The 19,114-nt window shown below is 36.7% G+C and overlaps 1 protein-coding gene across 19 annotated transcripts in view; it reads left to right on the top strand.

The window, feature by feature from the left end:
• Positions 1–19,114, top strand: part of PARD3 (par-3 family cell polarity regulator) — a 457,718-nt gene that overhangs the window by 213,064 nt on the left and 225,540 nt on the right. The window lies entirely within an intron of this gene.

Below are 19,114 nucleotides of genomic sequence, written 5' to 3' on the forward strand. Positions count from 1 at the left end.
GAAATCACAATCTGGGATTATTGTCTTTGTGTATCCTCAAGGAGTAATATTTTAAAGTCACTGCATCTGTTGGTACTTAAGAGCATGATTTTTACGTTATTTTTGCCAGTTTTTACCATCTGTGTGTCTGTTTTTTGGCTCCTTGATTTAATTTTTCAGTTTAATTTCTCAGTTGCACTGGGATTTCTTTCTCTTTCTCACACATGCTCTTTTTGACTCATCCATGAACTTAAATTAAAAAAAAAAATATTATTTACGGCAGTTGTATAGTAAAATTCTTGGCCTTCACAATTTGGATTTTTTAATGATGTCTTTTTATCAAGTTTCTTCTAGTAAATGCATATCATTTTTGGAAGCGAAATAACTTACATTAGACTTTAAGTTTTGAAAAATTAGTTTGGATTAAATCGAAGCATTTTGGCGGGAAAAGCTATCTTGGTCACATTAAACACATTCTAGTCTTTCATACTCATTTAGTTTTTAATGCCCAAAAGGGAATAATTTTCTTAAAAAATCTGTGTTATAATCGTAAACAGATATAATTCAGTAATTTTCTCATGAAACATTGGCTGAAGTTTTGGCACTAACAACTTGAAACTCACACAGGCAGGAACATTTTTGTTTAAATTCCAAGAAAAATACTAATGAAATATATTACAATAGAAACAAAATATACATACAGTGTGTTACAGACTGTTTTCAATAAAAGGATGTATCTTTATCAGTTGAATGTCTTGTGAATTCAGGCATGTTCTAGCATTTCAAGAATGTTCTGATAGTACTTGAGTAATTTTCTCTGCTTATCCCTGAGAAGTTTTTTACAAATAATTACATTATGTAAATAAACTTTTAATGTATGAGGGCAACTGCATAGCACATCTATCAAATATTTTGCTGCTGTATGTGTCTGTGAATATTGAAAACTTCGCTGCTGCTCTGATCTTTTCCTTGACATATGTATTTTACTTCTCGCTTCAAATATAATACATTCCTTAAGGTTGAATTTAATGACTTCTTAAAAAAGAAACTGATTTATTTTTAGCCTCTTTCAAATATTTTTTAAACTGAGGATTTTAAAGTTTATTTTTACCTTCTGGTGTCCTTGCTTGCTCATAGTTGATTTTCAAACCAGAATATTGACCTGCTTCCTTTTTGATCTTTTTTTTTTTTCTCCTTTTTTTTTTTTTTTTTTCTGGTTTCAAAGTAATATTTTGCATAGTGTTGCACTGAACAATGAGTACAAGTTACACTAAAATACCAACACTAGCAGGTAAAAACATGTTCCTTTTGGAATACATGGCTCCTGTAATCTGTAGTACCCTTTCTGTTTGGGCTGCTTTGAATTATTTTTCTTAACGATGCCGTAGACTATCAAAAGACCAAAATAAATACTTTGTTCACTTGAGAAGGCATTTTTTGAAAGGGAACATTGCTGTGACATTCCAAGGAGTGGAATTAGTCGTCTTCTTTTCTGTCCACGTATAAATGTAGTTTTCCTGAATACAGTCTGTAACCATTTTTACTATTTTAGAAAAGTGGGAGTGTGGTGGTTTTTCACAGGGTGATTCGAGCTTTTGTTCCCACTCAATTCCCATTGTGTTTTGCTGATTTTTTTTTTTTTGTTTCAGAGGAAGAGCAGTGTTAGTGACTTATTTAAATTCTCACTTGTAATTTAAAAAACTTGGTGGGATTTTTCAGTTTTACTAGCAGAGGTTCAAACAGACTATTTGAGTAGTATCAGGAATGACTTTAACTCTGTTTGTCAAAATTTGAGTTGCACAATTTTCCCTGTCTCAGGGGATTTTATTACTGCCAGGTTTAACTTCCTGATTTTCTGACAAATATTCTTTTACTGTAAGTAAAGGCGAAAGTTGAATGAGCAAACCAGGTCACATTTTCCAGTGTACTGAGAGATGTGTATTTTGATACAACACAATAACATCCATGCAGGAATTGATTTAGAGTTGATCATATATGATCAAGAGTCTGCTGATCATTTGTGTACCTGTGCCTTGAATCTTAAAAAGTTGTATATGTTTTCAGTTGGGAGTATAAATTAAGAATAATAAGCAGGATGCTTTCACTATTATAGTTTGTTGTCCATAGGGTTACTTAGAAAGTGCCAGAGAAAATGATTGCCTTTGCTATCTTTCGTTCTTTCCTTCTACATGGAAAACAAGTTGGTCTCATATTCTCATGGGATGGAACTGTAACATATAACAGCACGCGGGCAGAAGCATGCACGCATTGGTCTTTCCAGAGTGTTGGCTTACTTTGGGCTGAGAGAATTCTAGCAATATTAAGAGCAGGGGATTCAAAGTGCAATGATGAGAGTAACCCATGCGTTTTCAGCAGCATTCCCTCTGAACTGGATCCTTGCTCCTACCTTGAATCTGAACTGCCTGTGTAAGTCTAAGGACAACCCATATTAGAATGCCAGACACTCAGTTGTGCTTTACTATGTATTTTAAAAGGCTTATGGGAAGCTAGATGTAAACTTTCATGTTAGCCAGTTACCCAGCTGACTGGTACATTGAATTATTTGAGAATAAGAAAGGCTGGTTTCATTCATTTTCATCCCTTGTATCTCAATCATTTTCTGCAACGACGCATAAGGATTGATTACCATAGCAACAATGTTTTAGCATGTACTACTGTGAATGTGGTTAATGATAATAGAATTATCTAGTCATTTTAAATCCTGTTATATTATTAGGTCATCTGAACCATCCTCTTCTATGTATTGAGTTATTCCCTGTAGCCTATCTTGTAGTTCTTTGTCCACACTGCTTTTACATGTGTTGAGCAGTGGGGATTCTGCTTCTTCCCTTGGGAGATTTTCATTATCTGATGTATCACTGCATAAGGATTTTCTTCTGATATTTAGCCTCATTTCGCTTCCTTTCTCCTAGCTACATGGATCTGTACCACATGGAAGTTCTGTTCTGATCTTCTTCTCTATCCATCATTTGCAATTAATCCTTCTTCTTTCCCTGCACTAGAATATAACAGCTTGGTGTTTGTGCATTTCAGGATTTTCTTATGGTGAAAAGCAGGTTTCTAAAGCCATCATCTCTTCTTCCTGACTACCTCATTTTGATAGGAAAGTGCCTAGTACTCAATACTGTTTAGATGACCTGAACTGCACAGACAAAAAGCTTTCCAGTGCTTAAGTATGTTTGCTTCTGCATATACCTCACTAGATTGCTGGTTCTTATGTGTGCATCTGTGTGTTGCTCTGTTTCATGTCTATGGTAGTGTGGTAAAGGAAGATGTAGGTTTTTTTCTCAAAAAGCTCAAGAAGTGCTCTGTAACCCATGCCACAAGTCAGCAGAAGTAACCTCTCAGTCTGTCTTTCTTGTATGACCAGTCTAAATGTGGATGGACACAGATACCTCTGCCACCTTCCACATACACAGGGTGCACACTTTATCTTGTCTTGTGATTTACTGTGTTTCTAAAACCTTTCTACCTACATTGTTTTTTCACCATGAAGAAAAGTAATTTACAGTCATGTCCAAAGAGATGCGCAACTGGAAATGCAGTTCTCCTGCTCTGCTTCAGGCATTGCACAGTCTGTGGTATGTGTAGGTTGGCTAGACCAGGAATTAGTGTAAAACAGGTAAAATAAAGTACTTCTCTATGTACTGAGGCCATGGGTTACCTGCAGATACATCATGTCAGTACATTTGTGTCTGCTTTCTCAAGAATTGCTGTGGATTTAGGAAATAAGGCAGAAAAGTATTAACATCTTCCCAATAATCTGTTGTTCTCGCTGCTAGTTATGCTTTTTGACTAATTTTCTCCATAAATATTTGATGTCATACAGTTGCCCATTTCTTTTTTTTATTCATCTACAGTATAAATAAGTACATATTACATTAATATTCACCCATACTACCTCAAGAGGGCAGAAGACTGGGAATTGCCATTTGAAAGTACTTTTAGAGCTAAATTTGCTGCAAAAATATTTGATGCTGCAGTAAAAACCAGGTATATTAAATCTACCTCAGTATTATCATTGACTAATTCTTCAATTTGTGGTGATTTTTGCTGGTTTGGTTTTTTTTTTTTTTGAGAGAGAGATTGTTCTACTTCCCTTTGAGGCTTAGACTAGATTGCATTTCTCAAAGCGCATTATCTTACATTTATTCAAGTTTCAATTTCCTCAGTCACCAGGCTTTTCAGTCCACCAGTGTGATATATCTCTCTGGAAAGTCTCGCAAAGCTCATCGATCATGTTTTAAAAGATTGTTTTAAACCTAAGTTGTATTTCAGTGGCAAATTTCATCACTTTATTTTTGACTTCTCTTCCAGGTTATTAATTCTTTAGGTAACATTATCTTGCTGTCAGTCCCTTGGGAAAGTACTAGCTTTTCTATTTTAAAGATTGTTTTAATGGTCTTTTGTTTTTGTGTGAATGTACACTCTTGTTCTTTTTCTCTGTTCATTACTGCCTTCAACTTGGTTATATGTAAAGAGAGAAAGTGCATTTCATTATTTTTAGGGATTTCTCTTGCCTGCACTGTCTAGGATACATGTGAAAGATATTTCTTTAAGGGTTTTTTTTTGCTGTTTGTTTTAAATTAAACTGCAAAAAGTTTCTAACTATTAATATTAAGGAACTATTCTGAGCCTGTAAGTAGCTGAAGATAGAACACAAAAAACCTGCTGATTTTAGTAAAATCACAGGTTTTAAATTCATCTCTTTGTTTCTCCCCGTATTTTCTTCAAATCGTATCATTCTGTGAGAACACCATGAGCTTTATTAAATTCAGTCAGAAACCACATCGTTTGTCACAGGATTTTCTAATTTTTGTTTTAAACTCGCCTCACCTCCATGCTGAATCAGTTCTTAATTATAATGACCTTTATCTTATTTCAAAAGTTCACTCTCTAGTCTCTTCAAGATTTGAGTTCTGTGCTGATAAAGCAGATGATTTCCTCCTTCCCAGCTAATCAGGAGTATTGGTAGGCCAGTATTGTCATCTCTCAAATTTGATGGCATTTGAGGAAGTACAAACTATAGTACAGTCCTCATTACATCAGACTTAACTTCCCAAGGATGAGAGAAAAGCCTGTTGGCAAATTACTTGAGTTGTCTGTTACAGTGGCTCTTGCACTGTCCTCTGAAATGGCCAGAGCTGGCCATAACAAGGTAGTAGAATAGCTCAGCTAGTTAGTCTGAAACTTGATGTGTTCTGTGAAACTGGAAAGTGGAAGTGCCTGAAGATCCTGCCTAGGGATGCAGTGGCACTCAGTGCAGTTGCATTTCTAAAGTTGTTTCTTACTGAAACCCCAGAATTCGCTTTTTCTTCAGGTTTCTTCAGCCTTTCCTTTCATACTTGGAAGAAAAAAGCTTTCAGAATGGTAGGATAATACTGCTTGCTTTCCCTTGGTTTCCTAAAGATTGGGTTTTTTTTCAGTTTCAGAGAAAAGGTATGAAGAGTTAAAGCAAAATAAACATTTCTTCAGGGAGGCCTTACACTGGACTAGCTTCATTGAGTGGCTCATCTGGGAATTGAATGTGGTTTATGTGAAACTGATAACAAGTTCCTGTACACTTTGAAACCTTCAGCTTGGCTTTAGGTAGTTTATAACTGGTTAAGTGGCAACTAAGAAAACCATACGTCAAAATTGGAATGTTTAAATGTGGGGTTTAATGGTGTCTACCCCCTTTTAAACCTAACTGACACAAGTCATTCTGGTTCCTTATCCAATTTTCTTCCCAAAAATCCGTTTACCTTAAAAGAGTGTTTATGTAGACATGTATGTATAAAGTGCTGTGACTTTTTAATGAAGTCTTGGGCACATGCCTCTCTAATGTGTGCATGACTTCCATACATTCACCTTTTTTTTTTTTTTTTTTTTTTTGTGGGATGGATGAAGAGGAATTCAACCACTGATTCTGTGGGTTTTTTTCCTTCTGTTTATGCATCTTAGTTTTTAATGAACTCAGGGAATGGCATTTAAAAGCATTGATATGCCTCTGCCATAATTTGGTCTTCTCTAAGGAAGATGGTGGATTTTGAGTAATTTGTATGAAGTTGTTTAGTTAACTACTTACTTGGTGCCAAGTGAAGTTCTGCTGTAGATTAGAAGCCGGCAGGGAGGAAAACAAATTATGGAAAATAGGCCAGCAGAATACAAGGTCAGGAAAGATTTATTCCTGGAAAGCCTGCTCGCTTTGAAAGAGGGGGAGTGCTAAGGTGGCAGCTTTAGTGACCAAGACATGATTATTTAAATTAGTTGAAAATAGGTAGGATTTTAAAGGAGGCGATAGAAGAGGGATGAGGTTGGACATAGAGCAGTGCAGGTTACTGAATGTTGAAAAGAGTGCTTTGAGCCGTATGCAAAACTGCCAATGAACAGTAAGTATCCTTTCAAACAACCTTTTGAGGCTGCAATGTTAGAGACATTTTAAGTCATCTTTGCTGCTGAAAGAAGCAGTCTTGGCCATGCTTTGCTTTGTCCCCTGTGCATCCCTAAGCTTTTATAAGACTGTTAATTAGACTGAACTGGACCAGCCTGGGAAATGTAACCAATTTAAAAAGTTTTTATTAAACATTCATTTTAATTTAGATCTTTTGTGTAATGATACAAATGCTTGAATAAGCAGAAAGGAGAAGGTGGACAAGAGAGATCCAGTGATGAACGTGACCACCTGGGGTGGGGAAAAGATGGGACTGCTTCTTTCCACAAACCACATTGGTGCTTTGCACTGGCCTTGCAGGATAATGAAATGCCAGGCTGAGATGGTGTTATGGGCAACACTGGAAATACGCTTGCTTGGACTTACTGTACCTCCATCACATGTGCTGGATTCAGGGCCTGCTGCTCTGACTTGGGGCAAAAAAAGAAGGGAAAGAATCACAAATGGAAGTAAGGTCTCTGAGAAGAACTTTAAAAAAGTTAATTATACTGGGAAGCTGGTACTTCTTTTGGTGCAACGAATGGCACTAAATGAGTTATTTCCTGAAATGCTTTCCTTTTTGTAAAACTTGCAGTTAATTGCAGTGTCCTTCTGGAGTTGTGGTCCTAGCACTTGTGTCATGTCCTACGCTTTGTTCCTTGGTGCGTTTTAGATAAAGAGGTCTTTGGTGGTCCCTGGGTAGCTTAGTGAGGTGGTGGTGATGGTGCAGTTTGGCTATTGATCATGTTTCATCATGTCTCATATAAAAATGTTGTGTGACAACAAGCGGTATGCACATGCTGGTGCAGGCTTGGGACCAAACCGTTAAGGGAACTGGTGCTTTCCCCAGCCTCTCTCCAGCCACCAGCCTCCAGGGGTGATGGGACCTGCGGTGCTGTCTGCTGCCCTCAGCGGGGAATGACTTACTATCTGCAGTGTGATGAGTCTAGATGTTTTTTGATGTTTTCAGAAATTTGCTTAGAGCTATTTTATTTTTAAAGTGCCATTTTAGCTTCTGTCGTGTTTGGGTGAATTCAGGAGTACATGAGAGTATTTTATATTTTTCTGAATGTAAGGCTCTGTCTATCACAGAGAGATCACCAAAAACTGAACACATTCAAGGCTGGAGATGAACCTCAAAAATATGGAAAGAAATCTTCTGTGCCTCAGTTTCCTCAAATAAAGAATTTGAAGAATAGCTTTTTGTCTTTTTCCTGAGGGTACAGTGAAGCTAAAGTCATTATTGCCCATGAAGCACTTTCGCCATACTGTGCTGGAGGGCACTACAGAAGTACTGAGTACTATTTATTTTAGATTTGATTTAATGCTTTTGATTAAAAAATTAATAAAATTGTCATAGACCAGATTGTAACCCTGTAGGCACTTGGAATGGAGCATTCGTAAATGAAGCATTTACTGAGAACTTTGAAATTGTTTTTCATGTTGACTTCAGCAAAACAAATTGAGCAAAGAACAATGAAAAATGCTATAGTATTATTTTCTGTTATTAAAATGGTGAATTTGTTTGGTGCCTAAGGTAAAAACCATGCTGTGCAAAAGACCAAAAAAGAAAATGCTATGGTGTAACAGGGAAACTCAATTGAAGCAATGTTAGTGGAGTTTCTCAATGAAGGATGAGGTGAAAAGCAAAAAGTGGCATGCAACTGTGCAAATTGGCAAAAAAGAAGTAAAATATAAACCTGCAAAATAACAAAATCTCATCAATCAAACTGCAGAGGAGCCAAAGAGCAGGCTTGGGTGCCTCTGGGGCGAGGCTGGGTGCCCTGCATTGCTGCTGTGGTGCTGGGGCTCCCTGGAGGATCTTCCTCCCCTGGGACTTGGGTCTGGGATCTTGCCTTGTTTTGTTCCTTTAGGGGAGGAAGGTGCCATACCTTAACTTAAAGCTATGCAAGCTAGGGAATCCTTAGGTCGGGCATGTTTGTCCATCTATGTGGTGTGTAACTTGAAAGACCTTTAAAACAGATACATAGGTATTTTTATTTCCAGCAGTAAGAATCTATATCATAGAAGTTATAAGTTGAAGCTATATGTTAGCAAATCCTAGGAAATGAGAACTGAAGATAAATCACTGTCTAAATGAAAGGAAAATCATGTATTTTTCTTTAAGCAAGATCATAAAATAAGATGTTTCCTAAATGAGTTGAAATTGGAAGTTTAAGGATACAGGCTAACTTTAAACTTCCACCAATGTATTGAGTTTTTACCTTATTGGAAAGCAGGTATTTTAATTAAATTTTTAAAAAGCCGAGTCTTCAATAAGCTTTCTGATGTCATCTCTGAACAGTCCTGAGGCATGCCAAGAAAAATATCCAGAATTGAATTTGCTACTAAGATGCCTGTGCGAGTAAAATGATGGTTTGTGTGATGGAGAACAGAGTGCTATACTTTTAGCTTGCTTCTAAATTGACTCTTACGTTCAGAGCTCAAGGGGATGGAACTGTTCTGTACTTGGTTGAGGCTACTGAAATCCTCATGTGCTGATACAGATCTGCAAACCAAGCAACAAGGGACTATTTCAGATTAAAAAAGAAAAAAGAAATGAATAAGGATAAAAGAGCAATGAGACCTGTTTAAAAATTGCCTAATGACAAATTCAAGTTGCTAAATAAGAAATGCTTTTTGTATCTTAAAAAAAAAAAAAAATCCTCAGAAGGCTGAAAATCACGGTCTTTGAAAAGGTAAGGAGAATAATAATATATTCAGGAGTGTTACAGGGAAAATGTGAAGTGATTTATACAGAATTTTCTCCCTTTCCTTTGTGTCGATATCAAGGGGAAACTATGTGACTCATCTATAATACATCTCTGCAGAAGTCTTTCAGATCTCTAAGCTTATAGGTGGAGGCACGTACATTTGGTTTTCTACAGGGGAAAAAAGTGTGTGTTCCAATTTCGTGTATCCATTGTCATTTCTTCAGCTTGTAAAAATCACGCTGGACTTAATGACTACTTTTTTTTTTTAATGTCTATTTACAGAATAAGCTAACTCGTCAGATTAAAGGAAAAAGTATTTAAAATTCTGTTGCTCTACATTAGTTACAAACAGGTGAACTCTGTGGATCTATTTATAGGAGAACTAATGGATGTGCCTAACTTGACCTACTTCAGACTGCTCAATGGAAAAAACAAACACTGTGGTTGCACCACTACCATGTATTTCATTTTTTTTCTTAAGAACAAAATAATGCCTTTGCTGTTACGGCCTTCTAAAAACATATGCATATTTAGAAGCATTTATTTATTTATTTATTTATTTCTTGGATGCCATAGTAACACTTCAATTTAGAAATATATTGAGGGGGTTTTTTCCTTCCATAAACATCAACTTTTGCATCTAAAATGAATGTTATTTTTTTGTTCTTTGCTGGTCCTGAAATCCCAATTATGTACAACCTGTAACTGTGGAGTAGGAAGAACTCAAATTAGTAAAGAAAACTAGACTTCATTTTGTAAAATTCACTCTTGTTGTGAAATAATTCAAGTAAAGCATCTTCTACCAATGTAGAGGCAATTTTCTCTATATATGTAGGTATTTTATGAGTTAACCAGGGGTGATGCGTGGGGGTCATATATAGACTCACAGGTATGTATCAGTTAAGATGATGAAAGAGAAAATACATGGTATATGAAGTCATCAGGCAGAAGTGTGTTTGTTACATGGCAGGTGCACAGTCATGTTGGCTCACCATGTGGGGATGCCTCTAACTGAGGTAATTCCTGCATTATTTGAGGTAAATGATACAAGACCCTGCACAAAACCAGGCCTGGCCATTGGGTTAGGCTTTACAGGCAAGTTTGATTACATGTTGACCTATAATTGTAGCCTCATTTTGAACAAAGCTGATAACCATCTCCATTAAAAATATTTCCCATGACTCTGACATCAAAGTATGACTTTGAATCCATATGTAATATGAACCCAAATATTTAAGACTGACAGATCTTGATGGTCTATATGTCAGTCTGTGAATCATATGATGAGTATAAAATTTCAGAGATTTGAAAATGGAAATAGTTAGCAGTTAAACCTTTGTTAAAACCTAATCCTTTTGTCTATGAAACAGGTGTCTTTTGTATCCTGTGGAAAAAGAAAGCAGAATAAAAACTGTGACTAGACAGTTGCACAAAATGAATCCATTTTATTTTTAGGGCAACAATCAATTTGAGTTAATTTGATGTGGTTGTACATGGGTCTATGAGATAAGTACTTCTATTTGTAATACAATGAACACATCTATAATTTGTTATTGATCAGATCTTCAGAAAGCTTTTTACATCTTTGGTTAATACTGAAAGTGTGGCAATCCATGCTTTACTTTTTTCAAATATTTAGCACATGAGGGGTTACTACTTTCCTGTTGCATCTAATCTTTTAGTTGACTTTCTATTGTTGTATTGCTTTTTAAAAACTCATTTTAATGGACTCCCCAACAGGTAGCATTGCTAGCGCTGGGACACCCTGTCCATGGTCATGCCAAACCTTTTCTGGTTATCCCTGTTAGCTGTGGTTGGTTACTCTGTAAGCAAACTATTTCACAAATTCATTATGTGATGAAATATCTTCAGTTCTGTAATCCTTTAGATACTTTGCATCTAATAAAATGTTTGAAACATAGGCTATCGATTGCAAGTGTTACCAGATTATAAGAAAAGGAAGAGGTGAAGGTCATCAGGTATCTTTGAGCAAGAAAGAGGCCTTTTCTGGCTGAGACAGTACAGATCCATTTTAATATTACTGCTTTTTAAAATGTCATATCCAAGTGTTTTATCTTTATTTGTCTTTGCAAACATGGAGTATTATCCCCAACACTTTAATAGAGAAATACAATTTTAAGTGATTTTTGCCACTCTTGTATAGCAAGTTGGTGTAGGAATTAAGAAATAACCCAGTGTTGTCTTCACCTTAAGTCTCTCTTTGATATAAGAAATAGATCATCAAGGTGTTACCAGATTCAATTTGGCAACAATTTACCTATTTGTCAATGAACAGAAATGTAGGGCACTGAATTATTATCATTATAATATTTTCTAATATGCTATGAGTATTATGGTGTTGCATAGTATTTGTGGACTTAGATCTGTTGCAAAATGGCTGACCATGAAATATTTGTTATATGTATAACACATATATATACATTTATATATATGTAGGTAAAGAAATAGTTGTTGCATTGTACTACAGTAACACTTGAGTCTTCTTTAAAATGTCCCTTAAATATGATCTGGTGGGAAACAGCTACATATTTTTGTTGTCCTTTTGATATTTGCCATCTGTAGAGGAACCTTGATGTATGAATTCGTTACGGTAGCTATCAGTTTACAGCATACCTCCTCCCTCTGTCTCGCACCTTGGACTGTCAGTAGTCGCAGAGAATTCACTAAAATGGTCTGGAGCGGGATGCCCTCAGCCTGGGGAAAACAAATGTAGTTTTCACTCAAACAGTGAATACAGTCTATGAAATATGATTACAGTACACACCGTGAAATGCTTGAGAGTCAGTGTTGCTTTAGCCATTACTGTGGTTTCCTTTCTCTGTCAGATCCCATTTTGTTCTGTTTCCCTTGTATGGGGTTGCTGAGTTGCTTAAGCGGTTGCAATTTCCCCCCACCCCTTCCCTTTTTTCCCCTCAATAGTCTTTCTCTGCTGATAGGCATAAACCATTTGGCTACATTAATTAACAAGCATGTTCGATCAACAACAAAAAAACTCTTTGAGTTTTAATGCATTTTATACTGTTTGTTGGGAAGCTACCACTGTAACGTCATGTCCAAGATTTTCTTTAAAGAAGCAGAACCAGCAAGGTGTCTCAAGATAAATCCACTAGGAAGAAAACCTTTTGTCTAACCTACTGAAACTCTTAAAAGGCTCTCATACTTTTCAGGGCTGTCTATGGTGCCTACTGGAAAAAAGAATTAACTGAAGCGTCATCTAGCAAAAAGCTTTTTCAGTGGAAGCTCTGTTAAGTGGTCGAGCAGTATTTGTGTTGTGCTCTTGCCGTTAGCCTAGCTAGCTGGGCAGTAGAGGGATGTGCCACCAAATTGTTACGGGGGTATGTATGTGTGTGATTTCAGTAATATCACAGGTTATGGAAACCCAAAACATGCTACAAAATAATTGAGATACTATAAAGCTTGCTCAGTTTTTATTAGTATTAAAAGGTTTTTAATGTATGTTTTAAGAAGAGTCATTAGGCATGGAAAAATTGGTAGTTAGAGAAGACTGAAGTGTTGCATAGGTTTTTTCAAAGGTTGTATATTATATTCATTGGCTATCTGGTGTTTTTGGCTTTTTGGACAATAGGAAATCAAATACGTCTCTCTTTAAATCCGTAAAAATATTTCCTGTCAAGATGCTTCACAACAGAAATAGTGCCATCATGAAGCCAACCAGTCTTAAGGCTCAGTTTGATCAGTTTATTAAATGGGAAATAAGAGATGATTGCCTGTGATAGCAGGGGATGAATTTGATACTCATCAGAGACCTGGGAAATCCTTTCCATTCTGCACTTCTCTGTGTCTGTATCATATCTATTCACTGATTTGACTGAGCAAGGCAAATTTTATTTTAGGGTAGTGAGGCATATGGAAACTGTACGAATATTGCCATTTCCAGTTGTGGGATGACCATACTGCACAAGGATGTGAATAAAATAGGCATGACTGAGATGTAAGGAGAGTATTAACACATATATATATAAAAAAAAGATTAATTTTTTTTGTGTGTTTTCTTTTTTTTTGTTTAAGTAGATGATGATTTAATTTAGTGTAAGGCTTCTCTCTCTCTCTCCTCTCACCCTGGATTACTGATAATAGCAGTGCATCTAGTATAGGACTGATGTGGATTACACAAAGCTCTCAGCTAATTATTTGTGCATATATATGTGTTCAAGAGGGAGAAACCACATTTTTTTTTTTATTCAATAACTTTTGTTTTTTCCCTGTGTGATCTTTGTAACTGCTCTTCAGATTTGATTGAAAATTGCCATTCTCTGGAGATTTGGCCAGTTAATCAAGAAGTGAGAACATTAGCACAAAAGCCTGATGCTGGTATATTTGTGCTAGTTAAGACACAGGAAAATGGGTCCCTTAGGAGCTGTTTCCTATCAAGTCTGATCATGCAGAGAGAGAACCTACTTTATGTTGCAAGGACCAAACAAACATTTATAAAAAACGGCTGCCAGGAGACTAATAGCAAATACGGTCTCTTCTTCCATAATCGTTACAGAGAAGTGCAAGAGAATAAAAGAGGAAGGATGAAGGGAAAGGTGTATTTTAACAGCATAAACATTATTTTTGTTGTGTCCCAGCTGGGGAAAAAAAATACTGCTGTGCAGTCTTTCAGGAGCTTGTCATTATTGAAATGTGTCCCTCTCTACAGCAAAATGTAAAGTACCTGTTGGACATTACATACTGTTTCTTTCTGTTTGGTATTTATAGTACTTTTGCTTGCTATGCTAAATTTTTTAAAAATATTAAATGTTAGGAAACAAAAAACCCCTTGAATTCTTCCTCCAAAACACAGAGGCTGTGTATTGACAGGCTTTTATTTGCAGAGGGGTAGATGTCTGATATATTTATCATATGTTGCTCACACTGGTAGCTCTGCCTGTTTACCACAATAGTTGCAATTACTTGCCACTCCAAGACCCTGCTTTCTGTTGCTAATGCTAGTAAAATTGCTGAAAGTGTTGTATAATGAGAACATTCACCCTGTGCAAAATACTTTGCTGCTATTACTCTGCAGACTAGTAAAGCTACAAACTAGGTTTAATTATGTTTTAAAAGATGTACAGCTCTTGCATACCCGTGTCAGCCTGTTTGTCTGCTGAGACTGGATCTCTTGTTCAGTTCACAACTTCAGAAGTCAGAAAAAAATTTGGTTTATGTACAATGCAAACAGATTTACTACAATTTACAGCTAAATTTCCCAGATTTTCCCTTTTCACTGAATATATTAAACCTTGGAGTGGTTAGGCGTGCTTTCCCAGGTGAGAGCTCTGCGGTGTGGCTGAGCCGTCTGTGATGCTGGCTTGTGCCAGCCATGGGATGGGGCTGGGTGCGGATGCCGAGCGCCGGAACCCGGCCTGTTCTGGCTTTCCGTAATCCCCTTTCTGGCACTCAGGTGGAGGATTAAGCTCTCTAAATGGAACGTAAGCTAACAGCAAAGTCAGGGCAGGAAGATGCAGGGAGGGGGAGCCTGTGGTTGGTGTTGGAGGTGCTGGTAGAGACACAAGAGGAATTACTTCAACACTGTAGGTTGCAGAGGTGAGCAAGAAAAGTATGCCGAAGGGAGACCAGTGGTGAAACTTTAGCATGGCTCCATGCACACATGTATGATGATAAACTTACAGCTTCCCTTTAATGTTGATTTGGATTTACGCAGTGCACAAGATAGCTGCTCACAGTAAGTGACCAGTCAAATTTTTATTTTTCTTGTGTTGCTCAGTGCAGCAGACGTTGCTGTGGAGTGTTTGAGTAATTTGAAAGCAGAGTTACTCTCTTTCTTACAACCATTACCGTAAAATACCCAATCACGTTCTGAACAATAATGAAATAATTGTTATATCCCTCTGAACTGAAAAAAAACCACCACCCAAGCCAAAGACCAACTCCCATTTTTTTTCAGTTATTGGTAAAATGGAGATGTTACTATTGAATGTGAGAGATGGGATTAAGTGTTCAGAGAAGAGAGATTTATATGTAACCCTTAGATGCCCTCAGAGCCCATTTCCCATTTTGGCTGGCTGAAGTAGATTGTGATTGGCAGTTTCTCACACTAGGCACCTAGAAATAAAGACTGCAGAAATGAAACATGTAGGAATTTAAGTGACTGCACTAACTTTATTCAGACTGCCTGGCTGCCATTGAGTTTTCTGCAGGTAATTGTCAAAAGACAAAGGAATGTGAAGAAGTTCTGCTTATGATTTTGGTGAGTTTGTTAGAAGTATATTGAACAGCAGAGATGAGTGGAAAAGTACTTCTTCAAAGATGAAATAATGACTGGCAGTAATTCTAGGTTTATCAGAGTTAGGAGCTGACATTTTGGTAATAAGAGGTAAAATGTCCAGTAAGATAGGGAAGGCATGGCTGGGTTTGAGCTTTGGAAATGACACAAGGCAGTCTTCCTTCAGAAATAATCTGAGAAAATGTAATTGAAGGGACTTTTTGGGTTCATATATATATTGAATAATGTTCTGTTGGCAAGTGTACTGCTAATATTTCCTAACTCAAGGTTTTGTAATGCTAAGAGTTGTTAGGGAAATTTTCTTCAAAAGTACAAAACAAATTGACAACTTTTCAGATATATCATTAACGCAGGTGAACTGTGAAATGGACCTTTTTATAGGCGGAACTGCTAGAGCAACAGTTCGTTTTGAGCAGTTAATTTTTCAGTTTTTGAGTCATTAATTTTATTACAGAACATAGAACAATAATGATTTTTTAAGTTATTTTTAGAACAATGGCAATTTTTAATTTTTTTCCAAGAATCTGCCACTGTGTACTTGTGCACAAGCTTGACTCTTACAAGACACACAAATTTTGTACAGATCCATTTGAAAGTAAGAATAACTCTTTGAAATCCCTAATGCTCTTAAACTAACTAAAACAAATTTTGAGTTTTCTTTCTGATTGATACCATTGTTCAAAGTTGTCATTATACTGTTTAATCTCTGTATTAGTAGCCTCAATAAATGACAGGTGGCATGGATGCTTGATGGACGGTTACATCCATATCTGTTGGCACAGTGAGGCTCAAGTGAGAAGCCCTGGATATGTCATCTCAGCAAAAGGGAACTGGGGGAATGTTACTCTGAACACATCAGGATATGCAGAAGTTCATTGGAAGACGTGCTTTAAATTTTCCTCAGTGCTGTAAAACTGAAATGATCTTTTAATTACTCTGTTTCTATTTTGAAAAAAAAAAAAAAATCGGTTTATACTGGCTGTACATTAAAAGTTGTATCTTTTGATATAGCAGGAATCGGTGTTTTTATGGAGAGAAAAGAAACTTAAAGTTTGGGAGTTTGCTCGAATTAGTTATTTCTGAGAAATATCTGCAATAATATCCATCTGGGTTCTCAGAAACTTTTGTGTTCTTCTAAATGTCCTTTTCCTCATTTTACCTCATGATAGCACATCCAGGTGGAATTCGCCTTTCAGAACAAAACTACTTTCCAAATAAAGAAATAATTACTTGATGCAGAGATTTTCACAGCTAGTTACTTAGTAAATCAGAATTTTAAGTCAAATCCCTCTGCGGGTCTCCAATTTTTCTCTCCATTCACTTCAATGTAAATCAAAACCTGTGTTATTTTGAGAAGAAAAGAGAGCCTGATTACTGTAATATTAAAGATTTTTAAAAGGATACATTATACATCTGTTGATTATGGAAGTAGTGCTTTCATTGGAGTTTTGATTCCTCCTCTAAGCACCTATTTACAGGCACATGCATGTTTTTGGTACAGATCTGTCTGCTGTCCGGGAAAAGGCAGAGGCGCGTGGGAGCTGCTGTTTCTTAATTGCTTGGATAACTGACAGTGGAGCCTGGTTCCAAAACTTGCTGTGTTTATAATTCTCAGTACAAACAGCATAAAAAGTAGATGTCATGGTGCCAGATAGCATCTGTTTTATATAGCTTTTGATATGCAGTTTCTGATGTGTTATATCCTAATCTGAAAAGATACGGAATAGGCAGGAGGCAGGTAAGTTGGCTGTTGCCTTCGTTCTGGGTTTGCTCATGGTCAGGCAGGGGGATGCTCCTTCCCTTGGCAGAATAAACCTCTGGACCACCAGGTGGGACAGAAAGAAAGAAAACAGGATGTGCAACTAGGGGAGAGGCTTAAGTATGAGCTGACTTTAGGAGGCTCTGGGAATGAGAGCAAAGATACTATTGGGGCTGGGAAGTGGTGGAAAGAAGGATTTCCACAAGGATTTAGCTCCAATCTTGCATGGTGAGCTGTATCGCAGGAAGCCACCGAAAGCTGGTCTATCAGGAATGGGTCTGCTGCAAAGACCGAGTGAGGCAAGGGGAGTTCTGTTTACAGACTTAGTTTAAGCTACTCAAGGGAAAAACATGTGGGGCTGACAGATGGTAAAGTATAGGACCCAAGTGGTACTAGATCGATTATGCTTACACCGTATGTATGTAGGTGTCTGCTAAAATGACATAGCATAAAGCCAGACGTTTACTTGTTAGCAGAGGCATATATACTAATAGGTAGGATGACATTTCAGTCTCTTCTTACATGTGTATATACTTACTGTATGTTTGCTTGAAAGGGTTACACATGGAAAATAGCCAAAAATACTGTATTAACAAAGTCATGTTCGTTTGTGATGACCTTTTATCGTAGCTGAGATTCAAAATTGTGTTCATCAGCAACTCTGATTTTAGACTTGCAGATAATAGCTTCAGGGCAATATAAATACTTACGTAGTTTTCTATAATCGCCAGCGTCCCTAACTTCAAAACGAGAAACCCATGGCAACAGTGATCTGCAAGATATGCTGTATGAAACAAGATGGAACGTTTCTTTTTAATGTGAAACAACTCCAAATGCTCTGACATTCCTATCTCTATGTTTTTGTGTGTAACTTTAGAATTGCCATGGAGATCTGAATATTTATTTATTTTTAAACTTTATGCAGTGGTACGTATGGAACTTTAGCTGAAATCAATAAATATAGAAATGTATACACTAGCCTATGTGGTATTTATGAATTATGTGGATTATCTTTTATATTGGCTTTATAAGCAACTTTCACTATACGGAAAATATTTTATTTTGAGTTCTTGTTTACATTCATAACGTAGTTCTAGGCAGGTTCAAGATGCTGGTTAACCTTTGAAATGTAGTACTTGCCTAGTGCTTAACAGAGATAGATGACGAAGCAGTGCATATTAAAACCTTTCAAAACACAGGATCATCAATCTTCAAGTAGCTTGGCTTCACACAGCGTGTTGTTATCCAGGATGCACAAGGCATATCTACAGCCCATGGAAGCCTGATGCATCCAGCCTCCTGCTTTTGCATATTCTCGGTGGAAATGTCAATTGGACATTTCCAACTGTCTCTGCCTGCCTTTAATGTCTCTTCAATAATTTGTCTGACTGTGTGTTAAACTCATAACTTATCACTTATTATTTACTGACCTGATGGCTCTGACTGTAGAATCTTAAGTCCCTGTTTGAAACTTATTCTTCACACTTTATAATATTTTCTGTTTGGCCACACAGGTAATTAAAAGTATAAGCTTTAAATGAGTAGCATAGGTATAAGAATGTTTTAGATCTTTATGCTGGAAGTCCTTGAATTACCTTGATATAAATTTTAAAGTATAGCATTCACAACTTTGACATCAAAATTACACATTTGGTGAATAACGTATGTACTTTTTGAAAGTCAAATTAAAAATAAAATCAATTGGTTAGCATTAGAACCTCACGTAACTCTTTGATGTCAGCCTTTTCTGGCATGCTATTAATAAAGGCCTGTAATAAAATGTTTAAAGAGGTCCTGGTACTTTATGGAATTATACAAGCTGTATTTTCTTATACTGTTTTTAACTCTTTGCCAATGAGTCTCTTGAGCTGCCTGGTGTGTTCAGTTGAGTCCATAGTAACCTGGCCAGAGAGAGCTTGGCAGGTGTTTCCCCAATCACTGCTGACCATTAGCTGATT

The sequence above is a fragment of the Falco rusticolus genome, chromosome 4 (genome assembly GCF_015220075.1).
Source record: "Falco rusticolus isolate bFalRus1 chromosome 4, bFalRus1.pri, whole genome shotgun sequence".
In the NCBI taxonomy this organism is placed as follows: Eukaryota; Metazoa; Chordata; class Aves; order Falconiformes; family Falconidae; genus Falco; species Falco rusticolus.